The 22,345-nt window shown below is 36.1% G+C and overlaps 1 protein-coding gene across 2 annotated transcripts in view; it reads left to right on the top strand.

Moving 5' to 3' along the window:
• The window catches only part of hivep2a (HIVEP zinc finger 2a), a 90,219-nt gene that overhangs the window by 1,329 nt on the left and 66,545 nt on the right, over window positions 1–22,345 (top strand). For both annotated transcript variants that reach the window (XM_028440483.1, XM_028440482.1), the window contains exon 2: window positions 5,336–5,373. The gene's annotated coding sequence lies outside the window, so the exon portion shown is untranslated. The remainder of the gene's footprint in view (window positions 1–5,335; window positions 5,374–22,345) is intronic.

Genomic DNA, 22,345 nt, shown 5'->3' with positions numbered 1-22,345 from the left:
TTTAATGAATGAATGTTTGTGTTGCACTGAACACACGCGCACAAACAGCGCGTGTAATTAATTATTAATGACGTGACATGAGGAGGCGCGCGGGTGCACGAAGTGAGGAATGTTGGGGATCACTGCTGTGCGCGTGCGTGAAAGTGAGCGTCAGCGTTGACCTGGGCGCGCGCTCCCGCGGTGTTTCCCCTGACACAACAACAACTGGTGTGCGTGTGCGCGTGTTGTTGTTGTGTGTTTTTGTCACACACTTGTTTGTCTGACTTGTTGCTGTGTCTCGCAGAGTCTGGGGAGTGACTCGTGCGTGTGTGTTTGGGCGCGTGCGCGCGCGCTGGCTGGTTCCGGGAATGTTCCATGACGTGTTTCCGTCATCGCGGGGCCCTTCACTGGGGGGCGCGACGGGCGATCTGTCGCTGCGCGTTTGAAAGTGAAAGTTTAAAAAACAATGAGTTTAGCTTAGCTTAGCACTGTTGGCTTTATTCTGATATTTGTAGTTTGGGCATTAGGCCTTTATGTGTTATTTGTGTATTTTTTATTGTTGTTTTTTTATGTTTTCTGTGATTTTCTTAGTTTTTTTGGGGTCACTCTTTGATATTTGCTTTTTTGGTCTTTGTTGTCATTTAGTGTATTTATGATGTCATTTTTGTTGTTATATCCTTGTTGCTTTGTGCCTTTTGTAAAACTCCTTTTTGGTGTTTTTAGGTGTAGTTATTTCTAGTGTTTCTGTGTAATTTTGCCTTTGTTGCTTTGTGTGTTTTTGTAGTTTTGTTGTTTTCTCTCTTTTTTGTAGCCTGTTTGCATTGTGCCATTTTTTTATTGTTGTTTTTCTATAAATATTTGCTGTGATTTTCATAGTTTTTGGGGTCACTTTGTTTTTTTGGTCTTTGTTGTCATTTTTGCCTTTAGTTTTTTGGTGTATATATGATGTCATTTTTGCAGTTATTCTTTAATTTTTCTTGTTTCTTTGTGTCTCTTTTGTATACTTCTGTATGTTTGATTGATTTTTTGCTGGTTTTCTGTGTAATTTTGCCTTTGTTGTCATTTTCTGTGTGTTTTTGTAGTTATGTTATTGATTTTGTACCAATTTTTGTATTTTTTTCCTCGCTGCATTGTGCCTTTTTTGTGTTATTTGTGTATTTTATTGTTGTTTTTTGATGTTTTCTGTGAATATTTGTTGTGATTTTCTTTGTTTTTTGTTCACTTTTTGGTCATTGTTTTCATGATCAGTTTTTAGTTATTTTGTGTATTTATGATGTCATTTTTGTAGTTATTCTTGTCTTTTTCTTGTTGTTTTGTGTCTTTTTTGTGTAGCTCATTGTTTTTTATATAATTTTTTAGTGTTTTTTGTGTAATTTTGTCTTTGTTGTTTTGTGTTGTGTATTTATGTTTCTGTTTTTAAAAAAAACCAAAAACAATTCTTATCACTTCATGTCTTTTTTGTGTTTTGTGTGTCATTTTAGTGTGATTTTGTGCCCATGTTTCTGGGTTTATGTTTAGATTGTTGTTCTATTTTGGTTATTTTGCTATCGTCTTTTGTGTCATTTTATGTCCATTTGTATTGTTTTGTGTGTCAAACTGTGTCTTTCCAGGTGAGAGATGAGGAACCTTGAATATATTACAGAAAAATAATATGATTAATTTCCCCTCTGGGAATTTTGGTGATTATTTAATGTAACTGTGTGTGTTTTTGTGTCATTTTGTATTTTTTGTTGCATTTATTGAGTTCAACCTACGTACCATCTGTGCTGCTGCCACCTCAGATGGCGGTCGTGGCGTACAGCGTGGGAGCGTCCACACACACACACACACACTCTGTCAGCGTAGGCGTGTGCAGAGCGTGCATGAGGGGATTCTTGACATTAATTGATTTCATAATCGCGACTCGTTTGAGAGGAAACAACATTTAAACCTGCGGCTCGAGAGCCACATGTGGCTCTTCATCTCCTCGTCTCAGGCTCCTCCAATAATAAGTGAACAGAATATTAGCCCCTCCCTTTGCATTTCCATCTGACTTTCTTTTCTTTGTTTGTTGTTTTTGGTTGTTGGGGAAATTATGTGTATTTTCTAGTCATTTTGTGTATTTTTCATGCTCGCTTTCTGTATTTTTGTTTGTGGTTTTGCACATTTTCGAGTTTTTTGTGTATTTTTTATTTTCATCTTGTGTATTTTTGTTGTTATTTTGAGTCGTTGACGTTTTGTATTTTCTTTTCATTGTGATTATCTGGCTTGGTTGAGATGTTATTTGTTATGTTTTCCGAGCCTTTTAGGGTCTATGTTATGAATCTAGATTAGATTAATCTCCGTTAGCTGGCTTCAACTAACCAAACATTCCCTGTCAGACAGGAGCTGAGGTGTGTTCCATAAAGGAGGTTTAACAAACTCTGAGTCTATCCATAAACTCTGGGTCAACATACCCCACGATGGGAAACTCTGGGTATCTGATTCCATTACAGCTGGGATGAAGTGGGTCAATCAACCCTGAGAACGTAAACCTTAAGTTATTTACGTGTACGCACACAATAAACAGCCATCATCAATGGATCGACGGTTACACGAACTACCATGGTAACCACCCGGAAGAGAGTGATTTATTCACCCTGATGGTGAAATAAGCTGGTGCTTGAGGAATATGATCATGTTCTAAACACACTGAACACACCTTCAGTGACTATAGTGGCTTAAATCACCCGTAATTAGTCACTTTTTGGTCACTTCATCACTTTATATTTTCAGTGACGTGACGAGCGGTGAATAATATAAATAAAATGTGTCTGAGGAGACGTGTCAGCAGCATAGGATGTCTACATAGAGAACCCTCCTGTTACACTGGATATAAACACAGTGACTGCCGCTTCATATCATATCATTTATATTGATTTTTAATGTAATATTGTCACCAGAGTCATCTCAATGAAGCGGAACGCGAACCCGCGACCCATGGCTACCGAAAGTGGTGTCATAATTCACTGCGCCATCATACTTTCAAAGTTGTATCATCTGTAGATCAAACTGTATAACAATATAAACAACAATCAAGCCTTAAAAGTGTATTAATTTAAATGATCATCTCCTCCTTTATATTATCTACAGGTTTGTATTCAGTGAACTTCACTACAGACGTCAGTAGATGTTTTAATGTAGTGTCAGTGTCTATAACTTAATGATCTACATCTACAATGTTATAAAGAAAACTACTGTTATCACAAAAAAGAAAGTAAATCAACACAACATTAGTAATGATGTGAACACGTCTGTGGTGTGTGATGTTACTAATGTGTGTCAGAGAAAAGTGTTAAAGTTTATTAAAATGTTCAGAAACGGTGTTCAGGTGGGCGGAGCCAGGTAGAAACCCAAGGTTTCTTTGATTAAACCTGTCAGTGACCAGGTTTAGTTCACGGACAATGTTGCCATGGTAACATACTCAGAGAAGAACATACCTCACGTTTATGAATGAGATACTCAGAGTTTGAACATAACCTGTTTTATGGAATAAACCTCTGGTCATGACCAGGTTAGCTGTTCAGCATTAGTTGCCATAGTGATTAGGCTCTAGTAAGCTTTGTAGTCCAGCACACACTGATTAAATCCCAGAAGTTAGCGCGATAAGAGGTCATCTAGAATCGTAGCTTACCCCCTAAATGTCTGGATTGTTTGTTTTTTTTTGCTGATATCATTTTTGTTATCGTTTTCTCAGTTTTGGGAATTACTTTGTGTTGTTTGGGGTAATTTTGTGTATTTATCTGTCATTTGTGTTTTTGTTTCATTTTGCAGTTGAATTTTGTAATGTTTATTATTCTGGTTTTCTGTTGTGTATTTAGTTTTGAAGTCATTTTATGTATTTTCTTTTTCTCATTTTATGTATTTTTTTTTTTTGATTTGTGTCATGTCATATATTTTTTTGTATTTTATCATCATTGTGTGTATCTGGCTTGTTTGTGTTGTTGTTTGTTATGTACTCTGAATCTTTTTGTGTATGCGTGTGTTCTCGATATCTTGTCGTTTTGTGTATTTTTATTATCGTTTCCTCTGTTTTGGGTAATTTTGTATATTTTTCAGTACATTTGTGTGTTGTCATTGTCGTTTTATGTATTTTTGTTTCTCATTTTATACCTTTTTTTGTGTTGTTTTGTTTAGTTTACTTGTTTCACACATTTTGGAGTCGTTTTGTATTTTTAGGGTGATTTTGTGTGTTTTTACTGCTTTTTCTCACAGTCGATTTTTTTATTTACTTGGGGCGTTATAAAGTAAACTGATCTCACTACATTTCCCACAATCCTCTGCAGCGCTTGTTTCTTTCATCATGGCTGTAATAAAGTGTGAACATGATAAACATCAGTGTCTCAGAGCAGAGAAACGCTGCTTATCAGCACACGCCCAGCCTGCAGTTACATAATGTGTGTGTGTGTCTGTGTGTGTGTGTGTGTGTGTGTGTGTGTGTGTGTGTGTGTGGTGTGTGTGTGTGTGTCTGTGTGTGTGCGTGTGTGTGTGTGTGTGTGTGATCACCTGAGAGCTGTAAAGGAACCTGAGAGCGCCGCGTTGAGCACAGGCTGAATTATTGAGACACACCCACACACGTGCACACCCGCACACGTGCACGCGTGCCAGTGTAACAACCACTGAAAGGCTTCAGGCCAGAAATGATCAACTGGTGGTCCGGGGGCCACATGAGGCCCTTAAGTCTCATTTTGTGTGACAACAATGACGACAGAAATACAATTAATGACAACAGAAATACACAAAATACACATTTTCTGATGAAATACATTTTGTGCATATTTGTTGTCATTTTGTGTATTTTTGTGGTAGTTTTTATATTTGTGTTGTGTGTTTGTGACATTTTCTGTGTATATTTGTTGTCATATTGTCTGTTTTTGGAATCAGTTTGTGTCTTTAGTGTTTTTTTTAATGTAATTTTGTTGTTGTTTTGTATGTTTTTGGGCTATTTTAGTTTTTTTTATTATCGTATGTGTTTTTTATAGTTCGTTTTGTGTGTTTTTGTGGTCAGTTTGTGTCTTGTTTGTGTACGTTTGTGATGGAATTCTGTTGTTTGGGTAATTTTTGTAAATTTGTTGTCATTTTATGTATTTTCATGGTCATTTTTATATTTGTGTTGTGTTTTTGTGGCTTTTTTGTGTATATTTGTTGTCATATTGGGTGTTTTTGGAGTCATTTTGTGTAATTTTTGAGTCTTCTCGGGCCGATAAATTAAATTGATAAATAAAACCTAATAATCTTCCGTCTGTGGCTGATATGATTGTGTGCGTCAATGATTAATATTGTTGATTAAAGGGTGAAGTGTGTTTACGTTGTGTTTCTTTTTCTGTTTGACCCACAGGATCTATTTAAAGTGGAGAAGATCAAAGCTGTGCTCAGGTAAGAGTACACGCACACACACACACACACACACACACACACACACACACACACACACACACACACACACACACACACACACACACACACACACACACACACACACACACACACACACACATACACACACACACACACACACACACACACACACACACACACACACACACACACACACACACACACACACACACACACACACACATTCAACATTCATCGAGGAAGTTCAGGAGTTACTTTGCCACAGAAGATGCTACGAGTGTGTGCGTGTGTGTGTGTGTGTGTGTCTGAACTACTGTCACCATTTCCTCCGGCCTAGTTGCCGCGGTAACCATCAAGCTTCATTAGCAGAGGTGTGACCTCGCTCTAAGGCTCCATATTCCTCCCACAGAGACAGAGACCGTTCAGCTGTACCACGGGAAAAACATTGAAAGCTTCTTAAAAAGATGAAAGTAGATCTATTTACATTCATCTACAAACTAAAAGCAGCTCAAACTTCATCACAGATGTATAATGAATAGATCTGTTCCTGTCATTGGTTACAGACGTATATAGAATAGATCTGTTCCTGTTCTTTGTTACAGACATATGTATATAGAATAGATCTGTTCCTGTCATTGGTTACAGACGTATATAGAATAGATCTGTTCCTGTCATTGGTTACATATGTATATAGAATAGATCTGTTCCTGTCTTTTGTTACAGACGTATATAGAATAGATCTGTTCCTGTCATTGGTTACAGACGTATATAGAATAGATCTGTTCCTGTCCTTTTGTTACAGACGTATATAGAATAGATCTGTTCCTGTCATTGGTTACAGACGTATATAGAATAGATCTGTTCCTGTCCTTTTGTTACAGACATATGTATATAGAATAGATCTGTTCCTGTCTTTTGTTACAGACGTATATAGAATAGATCTGTTCCTGTCTTTTGTTACAGACGTATATAGAATAGATCTGTTCCTGTCCTTATAAACAAAGCACATGAAGTCCAATGACTGTAATAATACCAGTAATAATGGCAGTGAATTAAGACGCATCACCATGGTAACCACTGAGCCAGTTCACCAGTGGAAAAAGAAAAAGTGAAGAATGGACCAATCAGAGCCTCACATCAGTCTGTGTTGAGTCATGGTTTAAAACCAGAAGCAGGAAATCATTTTATCAAAAAACAAAAGTGTGTGCTGCATTACCATGGTGACCACTGCGTGGTATGGTACGATAGACACACACACACACACACACAGGTAGATGGATGATCTCCTTAAAGGACTGCTGGGGGTCGGATCCACAAACTATTACATTATATTACATTATATGATGTTTTATTCTGTTATTTTATTTTATTTCATATTTTATTATATTATGTGATGTTCTGTTCTGTTATTTTGTTTTATATTCTATTATATTACATTGTTATTACGAATGCTAATATTAATGCTAGGTCAATGCTAATGCTAGCAAATGTTAACACTAATGCAAACTCTAATGTCAACTTTAATGCTAATGCCAATGCTAGATTAATGCAAGTGATAGGCTAATGTTAATGCTAACGCAAATGCTAATGTCAATGCTAGGTCAATGCTAATGCTAGCAAATGTTAACACTAATGCAAACTCTAATGTCAACTTTAATGCTAATGCCAATGCTAGATTAATGCAAATGCTAGGCTAATGTTAATGTTAATGCTAACACAAATGCTAATGTCAATGCTAGGTTAATGGTAATGCTAGTGTTGTGGTAGCATTTTGACTCGGTTTCGTCTCGGACTCGGGATTTTCTCTCAAAACCGTTAGAGACCAACACTAATTAGTGCTATTTTTAACTTTTTTATAATGTGATAATAACACGGAGAAGAACGGGATAAAACAATCTTTTATTCATTATTTAATCCACCCCGTGTGTGTGTGTGTGTGTGTGTGTGTGTGTGTGTGTGTGTGTATGTGTGTGTGTGTGTGTGTGTGTGGTTACGGTCTCAGTTTGGACCGCGGAGCAGAAGGAGATATGAACTAATCACCGGTAAAAATCCCAGTAAAACTCCTGAAAACAATCACCAGTAATAAATATTATCTCCCTGGTAAAGACAGTAGCTCTAATAACTGGTAAAATTATAAACTGGTGATATTACAGCCTGTGAAGGATGGATAGGTGACGCACTTACTCTGCTTCTGGGTCCTAGTGCCAGCCGAGCGGTGAAGCCTGTTCCGTTTACTGAGGTCCGTGTGTGTTTAATGAGTCTGTGTGTGTTTAATAAGTCTGTGTGTGTTTAATAAGTCCGTGTGTGTTTAATAAGTCTGTGTGTGTTTAATAAGTCTGTGTGTGTTTAATAAGTCTGTGTGTGTTTAATAAGTCTGTGTGTGTTTAATAAGTCTGTGTGTGTTTAATAAGTCTGTGTGTGTGTTTAATAAGTTTGTGTGTGTTTAATAAGTCTGTGTGTTTAATAAGTCTGTGTGTGTTTAATAAGTCTGTGTGTTTAATAAGTCTGTGTGTGTTTAATAAGTCTGTGTGTGTGTTTAATAAGTTTGTGTGTGTTTAATAAGTCTGTGTGTGTTTAATAAGTCCGTGTGTGTTTAATAAGTCTGTGTGTGTTTAATAAGTCTGTGTGTGTTTAATAAGTCTGTGTGTGTTTAATAAGTCTGTGTGTGTGTTTAATAAGTTTGTGTGTGTTTAATAAGTCTGTGTGTTTAATAAGTCTGTGTGTGTTTAATAAGTCTGTGTGTTTAATAAGTCTGTGTGTGTTTAATAAGTCTGTGTGTGTTTAATAAGTCTGTGTGTGTTTAATAAGTCTGTGTGTGTTTAATAAGTCTGTGTGTGTGTTTAATAAGTTTGTGTGTGTTTAATAAGTCTGTGTGTGTGTTTAATAAGTCTGTGTGTGTTTAATAAGTGTGTGTGTGTTTAATAAGTCCGTGTGTGTTTAATAAGTCTGTGTGTGTTTAATAAGTCTGTGTGTGTTTAATAAGTCCGTGTGTGTTTAATAAGTCTGTGTGTGTTTAATAAGTCTGTGTGTGTTTAATAAGTTTGTGTGTGTTTAATAAGTCTGTGTGTGTGTTTAATAAGTCTGTGTGTGTTTAATAAGTCCGTGTGTGTTTAATAAGTCTGTGTGTGTTTAATAAGTCTGTGTGTTTAATAAGTCTGTGTGTGTTTAATAAGTCTGTGTGTGTTTAATAAGTCTGTGTGTTTAATAAGTCTGTGTGTGGTTAATAAGTCTGTGTGTGTTTGTGTGTGTTTAATAAGTCTGTGTGTGTGTTTATAAGTCTGTGTGTGTTTAATAAGTCCGTGTGTGTTTAATAAGTTTGTGTGTGTTTAATAAGTCTGTGTGTGTGTTTAATAAGTCTGTGTGTGTTTAATAAGTCTGTGTGTGTTTAATAAGTCTGTGTGTTTAATAAGTCTGTGTGTGTTTAATAAGTCTGTGTGTGTTTAATAAGTCTGTGTGTGTTTAATAAGTCTGTGTGTTTAATAAGTCTGTGTGTGTTTAATAAGTCTGTGTGTGTTTAATAAGTCTGTGTGTGTTTAATAAGTCTGTGTGTGTTTAATAAGTCTGTGTGTGTTTAATAAGTCTGTGTGTGTTTAATAAGTCTGTGTGTGTGTTTAATAAGTCTGTGTGTGTGTTTAATAAGTCTGTGTGTGTTTAATAAGTCTGTGTGTGTGTTTAATAAGTCTGTGTGTGTTTAATAAGTCTGTGTGTGTTTAATAAGTCTGTGTGTGTTTAATAAGTCTGTGTGTGTGTTTAATAAGTCTGTGTGTGTTTAATAAGTCTGTGTGTGTTTAATAAGTCTGTGTGTGTTTAATAAGTCCGTGTGTGTTTAATAAGTCTGTGTGTGTGTTTAATAAGTCTGTGTGTGTTTAATAAGTCTGTGTGTGTGTTTAATAAGTCTGTGTGTGTTTAATAGTCTGTGTGTGTCTGTGTGAAAGTCTACATGTTTATGTCTCTGTCCATCCACTCTTTTCATTATATTCATGTCTTTTAAGGCTTTATTACATAATATCAGCTGTAGTCCGGGCCGCCGCCATCTTGGTTTATGTCGTCACCAACGTGTCATCACCACAAGTTGCACATGCGCAGAATGACTCAAATAACTGTAAAGACGTCTAATATTAGTCTATTTTATTCATAAAGTGGTGTTTTGTGTCTTTAGACTCCAATTACATTTATGTATATAATATGTTCCCCACAATATAAACAGGTTCACAATATAATTATTTTTTATAGTTTCTGTTTCCACTGTATCCAGAATAATAATAATGTTTCTCAACAATAACTATTGATTGATTTGTCACATGACTGTTCCAGGGTTTGTTTTATTTAGTTTCACATCTACCTGTAGATCTATGTTTTTAAACTGATGACAACTAGTTTGTAGTTTTATTTCAGAAAGTTTCACTTTTACAGTTACAGTTAGAAACCTTTGTTAATTGAATATCCTAGTTATATTACAGTAACCAAATTAAACTATATCAACTAAGTGAATTAATAAAATAACCTGTTTAAAGGCTTTTTCAAACTAAAAAATAATCTTGTGAAATCTGTGACCTGTTGACCTGTAGAACTGAAAGAATCAGAATCAAGAATCATTATTTCTTGGCAGAAATACTTTTAAACACTTGCTGTACATTCAGCTGACATAAAAATAAAAATATTGTTTTCAAATATGTAGAATAATTGTGAATTTATCAGTAGTAGTTTTAATATTTTAGTTAATTTTTTGCAGGCACCTTTTTTGTCCATCAAATGTATTTAAAATAAACTAAAATTAAAGAGAGAATGTTATTTAACTGTTGAACCTTGTCATAATTTTATTTATTTATAGATTTTTTTTAAATTGAAAAAAAAAAATGTTTATGGTCTTGGTCTTGTCCTGGTCTCGGTGCATTCTGGTCTCGGATAGTGACTAGCTAATGCCAATGCTAATGCTAATGCATATGCCAATGCTAGGCTATTGCTAATGCAGTGTTGAATGATGTGGACCAGCACCTGCATCCTCACTTGCATTTTCTTCAGGAAATGCAAATATTCAAGTTATTATTATTATTATTATTATAAATATTATTGTTATTTTTTTTTATTGATTTTGCCGATCACCACTGTCAGAAACTTTGTGAATCCAATCAGGACGTCTCTAGTTTTTAATGTTTCCTGCTTCGTTCCCTGTAGCTCCGCCCACTGTTACGAGCAGGAACTGCAGCACAAACGCACGCTTCGCGTTCGGGCCGTGGTTTGTTATAATAATTTAACACTTTCCTGATATTAAATTCCTGTTATAAAGTGTGGAGTGACTCGTCAACGCTTCATCAAAGCTAATAGCCGACTAGCTTAGCTGTAGCGCCCTTTGTTTCCTCAGAGAGGAACAGGTGGCTCATCTCAGCCGTGGCTTCCTGCCCTCGTTGGTGTTTCTTATAAAACGTGACAGGATGAAGGAGGAAGAGGAAGAGGAAGAGGAGGAGGATGAAGGCTGTGATTTCCCACATTGAAAACCAGCAGCAGGTGCTCATGATGAGATATTTCTGTTCCCACGACGTCACAGAAGAACGTTACACTATCAGCGCCGTCTCATCCAATCACATCTCACTCCCATTAGTGACGTTTACAAAACATCCAAGAAAATAAATCAGCTTTTATTCAAGAAATTCTGGCAAAAATAAAACAATTCCACATTTTTTTTAAACAGAAAATACATTTAGTTTTAATTTATAATCAAACTAATTATTTACTGTCCTGTGTTATATTCGTATAAAAAAGAAAATGAAAAATATACAAAATGAAAACAACTCAAAACAACAAAAATATACGACAGCAAAAAGACACAAAATAAATATACATGAAAAGAGAATAAAATGTGAGTTAAAATTACAACAGAAATACACAAAAACACACGTTTTTTTGCCCCAAAAAAGAAAATGTTAAAAATACAAAAAATGGCAACAAAAAAATATGAGAATAACACAAAAATGACACAAAATACACTAAAAGAAAAAAACTCCAAACAACTGAAAAATATACAACAGACGTTACAGACGTAAAAAATAGAGCTGTTCCCACCTTTGTTGCAGATGTATATAGAATAGATCTGTTCCTGTCCTTTGTCACAGACATATATAGAATAGATCTCTTCCTCTCCTTTGTCACAGACCTATAGTATATAGAATAGATCTGTTCCTCACAGACATATGTACAGTAGAATAGATCTGTTCCTGTCCTTTTTTCATATATATATATATATATATATATATATAGAATAGATCAGTTCCTGTCTTTTTTTTCAGATGTATCGAGAATAGATGTGTTCCTGTTTTTTTTTCTTCAGATGAGCATGTAACAGATGAACGTTTGACCTTTTTGAACCTCTGACGCTGCCGTAGTTTCACTGTTTCCTCTGGGTTCCGTCGTTATGGAAACGTCTGAGCGACAGGAAGTGCTTTTATTCCTTTACGAGCTGCTTTTTTAGTCTCACACGTTATTATTAGCAACATCAGCATCAACATCAGCATCTGCAGATGAACAAAGACCAGCCTCACATTGATGATACAAAGCTCAGAACATCAACCCTACGCTCTTTTTCCTCCTCTTCCTCCTCTTCCTCCTCTTCCTCACAGACAGGAAGAATGTGGACACTTTAACAATAACAGCATTTCATTCTAGACACGATGATGTGTTAACGGCCTTTGTCTTATTGTTTTGTGTATTGTTGTATTGTATTGTGTATTTCAGGTGTCATTTTGTGTGTTTTTCTTATAGTTTTGTATATATACAAAAGATATAAGCGCTCCGATAAAATGTTCAGCTCCAGTACTTTTATCCATAGGTGACTGTGGTTCACACTCCAACACAGTAGGTGGCGGTAATGCACCTTAACGTTGGTGCTGGTCTTATATTTTTATTGTAGATATTTTGTTGAAGGTTAATGTTTATGTAATCAATTGGTTAATAATAAATGGGTCAGTTTTTCTCATCCCTACTGTTGCTGACTATTGTTCTCTGTTTGAGTGACATCACATGATCAACCTTTTCTAACATTTCACACTACAAAATAAGTAATTAAAGTATGTGTGATTTGTGCTGATATCGCATCGGATCAATATCGGTATCGGCCAATACTCAAGACTGCAATATCGGTATCGTATTGGAAGTGAAAAAGTTGTATCAGGACATCCCTAATTTTACTTATTGTTTTGTGTTTTTTACTTACTGTGTTTTGTATGTCTAGAGTCATGTTGTCTACTTTTATTATTGTTTTGTGTATTTTTGGTGTCATTATGTGCAATCTGGGAGTCATATTTTTCTTTCCTTTTTACATGTTGTTGGGAGTAATTTCCTGAAATTTTTGTGTTTTCAGTGTCATTTTATATATTTTTATTTCATTTTGTGATTTTCTGTTATTGTTTCCACAGTATATTTTGTGCAGTTTGGAAATCTTTTTCCTTTTTTTTTTGTGTAATTTTTGAGTCATTTTGTATATTTTTCATTTTTTTGTGTATTTTTGGAGTCTTTTTTTGTATTTTTTTTTCTGTGTCATTTTGTATATTTTTGTGTATATTTGTTGTTGTTTTGTGTAATTTTTGTGTCATTTTGTGTATTTCTGTTATTGTTACTATAGTATATTTTAACTGCTGATCTATAATAGATCATATTTAGTATTAATGGTGCACATATTGTATTTAATGGCAACATTAAAGACAATTATGTTATAAACATTTCCACTAAATTATCTGTTTAAAATAATCAAAACAAGGATATTTTTTCTAATTTCTCTGCCCTCTGAGGCACTATCAAAATAAAAGCATCCCTCTTATCCTCTCTCTCGCTAATCTTAATCTGTAAAATTGTGTTCAAACTGAGGAACGAGGGGTCTTCCTGCGGCGGCTAGGATTAGCCGCTAGCCATCCTAGCAACATATCTCCATATGTGTGGCATTAAGACTGATTAGCTTCTGTGCTAACTCGCTCACTCACATTAATAGAGCTTTAAACGCTAGCACAGCTGGCTAGCACTATCTGTCAAACCATGACACGGAGGATTAGCGAGCGCTAACCACGCTAAGAATTAACACTTCAAAGGGAAAGTGAAGCTGAACTGCTCTGTGTAGCGTTAGCATCTTAGCATCTCCTCACATTTCAGCTCCAGTAACTGGATTAAACTCTTTCCCTCCATAAACACGTCTTATTAACGTTGGCAGAGAAACTTTCATCAAATGAAAGACGTTTTCCTCTTTTCACTTTCTCATCCATCAGGTCACAAAGTCCCATTTCTCTTTTCCTGGGAACGTCTAAATCCCCCCCCATAAAGTTCCTGCTGTTCTGACAAATAATAACATCATTACGTCTAATGAACTGATGAATAAGAGAAATTAAATGTTATGGTTTAAATTTGCTTGTCCCCCAAAATAAATGTAGGCTACAAATTGTCTCCAAAAGCACACGAAACACCAACATCAAAAATAAAGGACAATAACAACACATGAAAATGACAACAGAAACCAACAAAACAACACAAAACTTATAAAATAGGCAACAACTCGAAACGCAAAAGCACAAAAAACACACGTTTTTTTTACCAAAAACAAAAAAAATACACAAAATTACATAAAAAACCCCACAAAAATGACTAAACACACACACAAAAAAACCAAACAAACACGAAAATGACACAAAATGACATGAAAAATACAGAAAAAGGCAACAGCTCAAAACAGCAAATGTATACGACAGCAAAAACACACAAAAACAACATAATTAATACACAAATTGACAACAAAACACAAAAATAAAGAACAATAATAAGTCTTGAAAACTATCTCAACAACTCAAAATGACAACAGAAACCAACACAATATCACAAAATGTACAAAATAGCAGACAAATATAAAAATCAAAATCAATGAATAAAAATGAATTATTAATTATCTTGATGAAAATGTTGTTTGTTTATATTAAATTTGATTTGCTTCATTCCTTTAACTATTTTTAAAAAACTTGTATTTTGAAAGGACCGTTTTTTCATAGTTGGCGTCAGTAACCAATCACAGTTCAGGGAGGAGAGTCATGTGTCGTCAATAAAGAGAAGCTCATGAAAATTTGTCTTCTTCTTCTTCTTCTTCTTCTTCTTCTTCTTCTTCTTCTTCTCATTTGGTGACGTTATGTTGTCTGAGGTGGTTCACTGAGAAATTGTGCTCTCGGATTAGTTAGTGACTCATGTGATGGGACACGTTTTAACGAGTTGTTCTGCATCTACACGCATTTATTTTTCCATTTTTTTGTCTGTTCCTCCTCCTCCTTCTCTTCTTCTTCCTCTCCTCCTTCTCTTCCTCCTCCTTTTCCTCATTGTCTTCCTCCTCCTCGTCCTCTTCCTCTCCCTCTTCTTCTTCCTCTTCTTCTTCCTCCTCATCTTCCTCCTCCTCCTACTCATTTTCCTCCTCTTCCTCCTCCTCATCGTCCTTTTCTCCTCCTCTTCCTCTTCCTCTCCATCCTCCTCCTCTTCCTCTCCCTCCTCCTCTTCCTCTTCCTCCTCCTTCTCTTCCTCCTCCTCCTCATTTTCTTCCTCCTCCTCCTCTTCCTCCTCCTCATCGTCCTTTTCTCCTCCTCTTCCTCTTCCTCTTCCTCTCCATCCTCCTCCTCTTCCTCTTCCTCCTCCTTCTCTTCCTCCTCCTCTTCCTCCTCCTCCTCTTCCTCCTCCTCATCGTCCTTTTTCTCCTCCTCTTCCTCTTCCTCCTCCTCCCCCTCCTCCTCCTCCTCCTCCGCTTCCTCTTCCTCCTCCTCCCCCTCCCTCCTCCTCCTCCTCCTCCTCTACCTCCTCCTCTTCCTCTTCCTCCTCCTCCTACTCATTTTCCTCCTCCTCCTCTCCCTCTTCCTCTTCCTCCTCCTCCTCCTCTTCCTCTTCCTCCTCCTCCTCCTCTTCCTCTTCCTCCTCCTCCTACTCATTTTCCTCCTCCTCCTCCTCCTCCTCCTCCTCTTCCACTTCCTCCTACTCCTCTTCCTGATCCTCATCGTCCTTTTCCTCCACCTCTTCCTCTTCCTATTCCTCCTCCTCCTCTTTCATCCCAAAGTTCCAGAATAAAGCAGAAATCACTTCTCAGATGTGTCATCCGTACGGTTTCTCTGCGTCTCTTTAAAGTGACGACGCTTTTAAACATGTTTGTTTTTTTGACGTGTTTTCCTCTGGATCGGAGACAGCGAGCGATGTCGGACCTCTGTGACATGCAGCAGCACATCTGTCACACATCTGTCCCAGGAGGCTTTTTCTACTCATCGCAGACATCACACAGACTAAAATATCTACGCTAATGTATGCAAATGAGCTTCGTTTAACAACCTAAATACATTTGCTGCTGTCACACGCGTACGACTGGAAGCTTTAAAGTCCGTTCTTTCCTCCATTGTGTCTGCATTTGTTGAGTTTGCATGTTCTCCATCTTTCTCCGTTTACAATCCTACTGTAAAATAAATAAAAGGATACTGTGGTGTAACCATTGATCCAATAGATCGATGAATGGATTTATTCTCCTACGATCCAACGACATTGATCTGTGCTTGACTAGTAACATTTTGGGATCATTTTCGTGTGTAGTTATTGTTTTCTTTGTTTTTGAATATTGATCATGTTTTTTTAATGTTATTTATGTTTCAACCAACAACAACAACAACAACACCACCACGTTATCATCGATTAGCAATAATTAGTAATAATAATTTATTAGCCCAAATACATTTTTCTGCTTCTAAAAGACATCATGTATGTATTAATGATGTGTAAGTAGGTAATTACGGTACACGTATGATGTGTGTTTTGTAAATAAGGCTAAAGCACATTTCTCCTCATCTTTAAAATCTTTTTCTACAGCTTTTTGTTTTTGTTTCTTCTTTTCATTTTCTCATAAATACGAGTCTGTTTTATTCTGTATGTATTCAACCTTTAACACGTTCAGATCTCTGTTTACTTTTCAACCTTATTGTTATAATTTAATGCTAGGTTAGTGCTAATGCCACACTACTGCTAATGTTAGGCTAATGCTATTGTTAGGTTAATGCTATCACTAGGCTAATGCTAATGCTAGGTTAGTACTAATGCTAGGCTCATGTTAATACTAGGCTAATGCTATTGATAGGTTAATATAAATGTTAGGCTAATGTCTTTGCTAGGTTAGTGTTAATGCTAGGCTAATGCTATTGCTCGGCTAATGCTAGGTTAGTGTTAATGCTAAGGCTAATGCTATTGCTAGGTTTTTGCTAATGTTATACTAATGCTATTGCTAATGTTAAGTTAATGCTAATGCTAGGTTATTGTTAATGCTAGGCTAATGCTATTGCTCGGCTAATGCTAGGTTAGTGTTAATGCTAAGGCTAATGCTATTGCTAGGTTTTTGCTAATGTTATGCTAATGCTATTGCTAACGTTAAGTTAATGCTAATGCTAGGTTAGTACTAATGCTAGGCTCATGTTAATACTAGGCTAATGCTATTGATAGGTTAATATAAATGTTAGGCTAATGTCTTTGCTAGGTTAGTGTTAATGCTAGGCTAATGCTATTGCTCGGCTAATGCTAGGTTAGTGTTAATGCTAAGGCTAATGCTATTGCTAGGTTTTTGCTAATGTTATGCTAATGCTATTGCTAACGTTAAATTAATGCTAATGCTAGGTTAGTGTTAATGCTAATGTTAGGCTAATGCAAATGCTAGGTTAATGTTAATGCTAGGCTAATGTCATTGTTAGGCTAATGCTAGGTTAGTGCTAGTGTTTGGTTAGGTTAGTGCTAATGCTATTGCTAGGTTATTGCTAATGCTATTGCTAGGCTATTGTTAATGCTAGGTTAATGTAAATGCTAGGTTTGTGTTTATGCTAGGCAAGGCTATTGGTAATGCTAGGCTAATGCTATTGCTAATGCTAGGTTAATGCTAACACTAGGTTAATGCTGATGCTAGGATTGAGCTAACATTTGGCTAACGCTAAATTAATGGCAAGGCAAGGCAAATTTATTTGTATAGAGCATTTCATACACAAGGCAACTCAGTGTGCTTTACATGATAAAACATTCAACTGTATTAAAATCAATAAGAACATTTAAAATCATCAATGAAATCAGTTAAAATCATCAACAAACACATGACATCATCAACATGACCATAAATCTCTCTCTCAATCATATACAGTAGAGAAAAAAAGTTCCTTTAACTTTGATTTAATAATGTTCACATGTGATGCTGACCCAGTTTGTTCCACTTCTTTGCAGCATAACAACTAAACACAGCATCACCATGGTTACTGTGAGCTCTGGGCTCCACTATCTGACCTGTGTCCATAGATCTGAGAGACCTGCTGGGTTCATACCTGACTAACATCTCACTGATGTATTCTGGACCAAACCCATTCACAGATTTATAACCAGCAGCAGAACTTTACAGTCTCCTCTGAGGCTGACTGGGAGCCAGTGTAAAGACTTTAAAACTGGACTAAAATGTTCTGACCTCTTTGTTCTGGTTCAGACCTGAGCTGCAGCGTTCTGAACCAGCTGTAGATGTTTGATGAAGACCATTACAATAGTCCAGTCTGCTGGAGATAAAAGCATGGACCAGTTTCTCCTGATCTTTCTGAGTCATTAAACCTTTCACTCTGGAGATGTTCTTTAGGTGGTAGAAGATGTTTTTGTGATAGATTTGATCTGATGCTGAATGTAAGATCTGAGTCAATCAGAACACCAAGGTTTTTGACTTGGTCTTTATCTTCTAAAGATCCAGACTCAGATACTTGCTGACAGCAGTCCTCTTTTCATTGTTACCAAAGACAATCACCTCCATCTTGTCATGGTTTAGTTGAAGGAAGTTTTCACTCATCCAGCAGTTTACTTTTTCTAAGCAGTCACACAACACCTCAATGGGACCATAGTCATCTGGGTTCAGTGATAGATATAGTTGTGTGTCATCTGCATGGCTCTGATAATCAACCTTACAGTTGTGTAAAATTTGTCCTAAAGGAAGCATATAAAGGCTAAACAGAAGAGGTCCAAGAACAGATCCCTGAGGAACCCCACAGGACATTGGTAATCTGTCAGATTCAAAGTGTACAAAATAACTTTGATCCTCCAAGTAGAACTTAAACCATTGCATTACTTTAACATTTAGTCCAACCCATGTTTACAATCTGTGAAACAAAATTGTATGATCTACAGTGTCAAATGTAGCACTTACTGTAGATCCAATAGAATGAGAACAGATACTTATCCTGAATCAGTGTTCAACCTTATTAATGCTAAGCTAATGTTAATATTAGGCTAATGTTAATGCTAATGCTAGCTAATGTTAAGCCAATTCCGTGCGACACTCATTTGCATTTTCTTCTGGAAATGCACATTTTCTAGTAAAAAATAATGTGAAATAAATCCCTGATACTGGACAGTACAGGTGAGATTTCATAGATTCCTGTTGTTTCTTGTGAGGAATCATCTATAAAAATAATGACTATGTAATATATGTTATATTATTACATTATTTCATCATACAGAAACCATCCCAGTGAGTTATTATTATTTCTTATGTTAAAGGTAAATATTTTGACATTATTTGTGTTTCGTATAATTGTATACCTTACATGGTTTGCAGAAGTGTGGATGCACAGTTGTATTATAGGATTAAAGTAAGAGCTGAATCCATGCGTCGTCTCTTTCCAGCGACTATACGACAGCAAAAACACTGAAATTAACATAATCAATATACAAAATGAGAGTAAAATACACAAAAAGACAACAAATAAACTTACAAAATGACTCCAAAAACACACACTGTCCCTGCTGGATCTTGACGTGCGTGCGTGTGTGTGTGTGTGTGTGTGTGTGTGCGTGTGTGTGTGTGTGTGTGTGTGTGTGCGTGCGTGTGTGTGTGTGTGTGTGTGTGTGTGTGTGTGTGTGTGTGTGTGTGTGTGTGTGTGTGTGTGTGTGTGTGTGTGTGCAGACTCACATTTTTCCTGATTTTTCCTCTTTCATCGTCTCCTCAGAAGCCGCTCAGTGTTATATTTAGTTCATATTTAGCTGCTGCTTCTGTGTTTTAGCCCCGACAACCATGGCTTCATTAGCTACCTCAAACACACACACACACATGCACACACGTGCACACACACACACACACATTGGGGGAGAGAGGGGTTAGAGTCTGTTACATAACAGCCTTTCTTATATAATTTGATGCATATTTGATGCTGAATGGTGCAATGTCAATGCAGAACATGTGTGTGTGTGTGTGTGTGTGTGTGTGTGTGCGTGTTTAGATAAGCCAGATTTAGTTGTTTCGTTTTTTTTTGTCTGTTTGGCGCCTCTTCGCCCTCGCTGAGCCGTTACGTCAGAGGAAAGAGCAAGGTGTGTGTGTGTGTGTGCGTGTGTGTGTGTGTGTGTGTGTGTGTGTGTGTATGTATGTGTGTGTACGTGTGTGAGTGCGTCTGGGATGGATTGAATGTGAGGAATCGATGAAGGTTAATGGCTCCTCACCTGATTTCACCTCCTCGGCTGTGGATAGATGGATGGATGGATGGATGGATGGATGGATGGATGGATGGAACATGAAGAATACACAAAATGACCCGAAAAACTTAAAATGACAACAGAAACTAACTTAACACAAAAATATATACAAAATAAGACACAAAAATAGTGAATGCGTAAAATTTTCAAAATAACAACAAAAACACACAGAAATGAATCCATAATCACAAAATACACAAAAAGCAGAAAATGTAATGGAAACATACACAAAATGACAGAAAAACGTACAAAATAGGAGACAAATATAAAGAACAACAGCAAAAATACACAAAATGTACAAAACGACAACAAAAACACAAAAGGACAACAAAAACACACAAAAACCACATTTTTTTTGTTCAAAAAATGGAAGATGTCATGTGAAATACACAAAATGACAGAAAAAAACACAAAAATGACTCCGAAACACTAAATGACATGAGAATTAAACAAAAAACACACAGAAATGGCAAAAATAAATACATAGAAACACCTTGAAGCGCACTCATTTCAGAAGAAAAAATCTAATCAAATAATTTAATAATTTAAGTTCATCAACATAAGTATTATTACTACTTTTCCCCCATTTTACAGTTTCAGACCTTTACATAAACAAACACAAATTCAAATAATTACACAGAATTACAACACACAGATACTAAACAACAACAAAAACAAACAGAAAAATATACAAAATGACAAAAATGCACAACGCTACTCACACACACAAAAAGGCAACAGGAAAAACAGAAACACAAAATAAAAACAAAGACTCAAAATGACTCGTACATAATCAGTGAAAACACAACAAAAACACACAATGCTACTCAAATACACAAAAAGACTAGAGAAATAACAGAAACACACAAAATACAAAACAAAAACACACAAAATGACTAATACACGAATAACCAAAACTCACAAAATGACTCCAAAAAACTCCAAAATGACTCAACCAGGGCTTAAAATTAACACCTGCCAACTGTGGGTGAAAATTGACTTTGTAGCGTTTCCGCTGCAGAAAGTCATTGTTGTTTTTTCCGCCAAGAAATTTGAGGGTTTTTGTGTGTGTTTAGATCTTAAAACGTAACGTATATCTGGCAACACTGCTGGTTGTACTAATCCTACGTTTCCCATGAACACTATGTCATAATGTGTCATTCAACAATTAGCTACGTGCTTACGTTAGCGTGATTGTTTTGGTTTGGTATCAGAAGACAAACAGAACGATGCAAAACAAACAATAGGAGCTGAAATGAAGTTGTAAAATGAGTTAGTAAAAACAAACAAACGTGGAGATATTTGTCGGGTGTTGAAAAACCTAAACTGTTAAAAAAGGAAAGCTGCTGCTGACTCGGGAAAATGAAGATGAAAGAGGATCTGAAAAGAAGAAGAAATTGTGAAGTTTTATTACTAAATAGATATCGGGTCGTGAGTGGCTGGTGTTTACCATTTGTTCACCTTTAAAATGTGCACTATACAGTTTGTTTACAGTTGAAGAGCATGTATGTTAGTAAAACATGTCATTCTTAATACTGATTAATTCTGTTCTTTCTAACTTCAAACAGTGTTCCAGGAATTAAATTTTCATCTGAGTTAAGTTTGTTTATTAAGTTATGAGAATATACTTTATAAAAGGTTCACTTCTCCGACACACCCAAAGTTCCATATTACACCTTTTAGGCATTATTACAACATTGTTTTTAAATTAAATGTTTATATTTTTACCATTTTAATGTATTTCTGCAATCAACCAAAATATAAACAATTTATTGAAACATGAACGCTTAAATCTATTCTGTGGCTCATTATGTAGTTTATTTTAGCTGGAAAATCATTTGGCTGGTGGAAAATGTAACTTTAAGAATCTACTAGTCATGCTGGCTACTGATCTAAACAGTTAATATAAAACCCTGCTCATAACATGTAGAAAAACCTCACAAAATGACAACAAAAATAACAGAAACACACACAAAAACAGCTAAACCTCACAGAATGACTCCAAAAAACCACAAAATGACACAAAACCACAACAAAAACACAGAATGACTTTAAAACGAGACAAAAATGCACAAAATGTCATAGAAATACTCAGAACTCAAGTAAAAAATACACAAACTAAGAAAAGTACACGAAACAGCAACAAAAACAAGTGCAAAATGACACACAATGTGTGGAATTGAATGTGAATCCAAAGCAAACCAGTAACACATTCCCAGTGTGAGCCTAATGACGCCTTCCCGTCATCGTCCCAGTTTCCAGGTGCTTCCATCAACCAGTTCAGCTCAGCTCTGCTGGAAAAACCCTTTTTTTCTCCCGTCAATGATTCCTGGAAGGAAGCGAGTCATGGTGTGTTTTTAAAGAGAGGAAATGGAAAAACACAATGAAAAACAAACCTGCAGAAGAAAAGTGCATAAAGTGGCTTTTACTGCAGCGGGACGGAACAGGAAGTCTGGAAACCAACGCACAATTC

Source organism: Gouania willdenowi (assembly GCF_900634775.1).
Source record: "Gouania willdenowi chromosome 24 unlocalized genomic scaffold, fGouWil2.1 scaffold_320_arrow_ctg1, whole genome shotgun sequence".
NCBI lineage: Eukaryota > Metazoa > Chordata > Actinopteri > Blenniiformes > Gobiesocidae > Gouania > Gouania willdenowi.
Note: the sequence above shows the minus strand (reverse complement) of the source record. Positions and strands in the feature narration are given on the sequence as shown.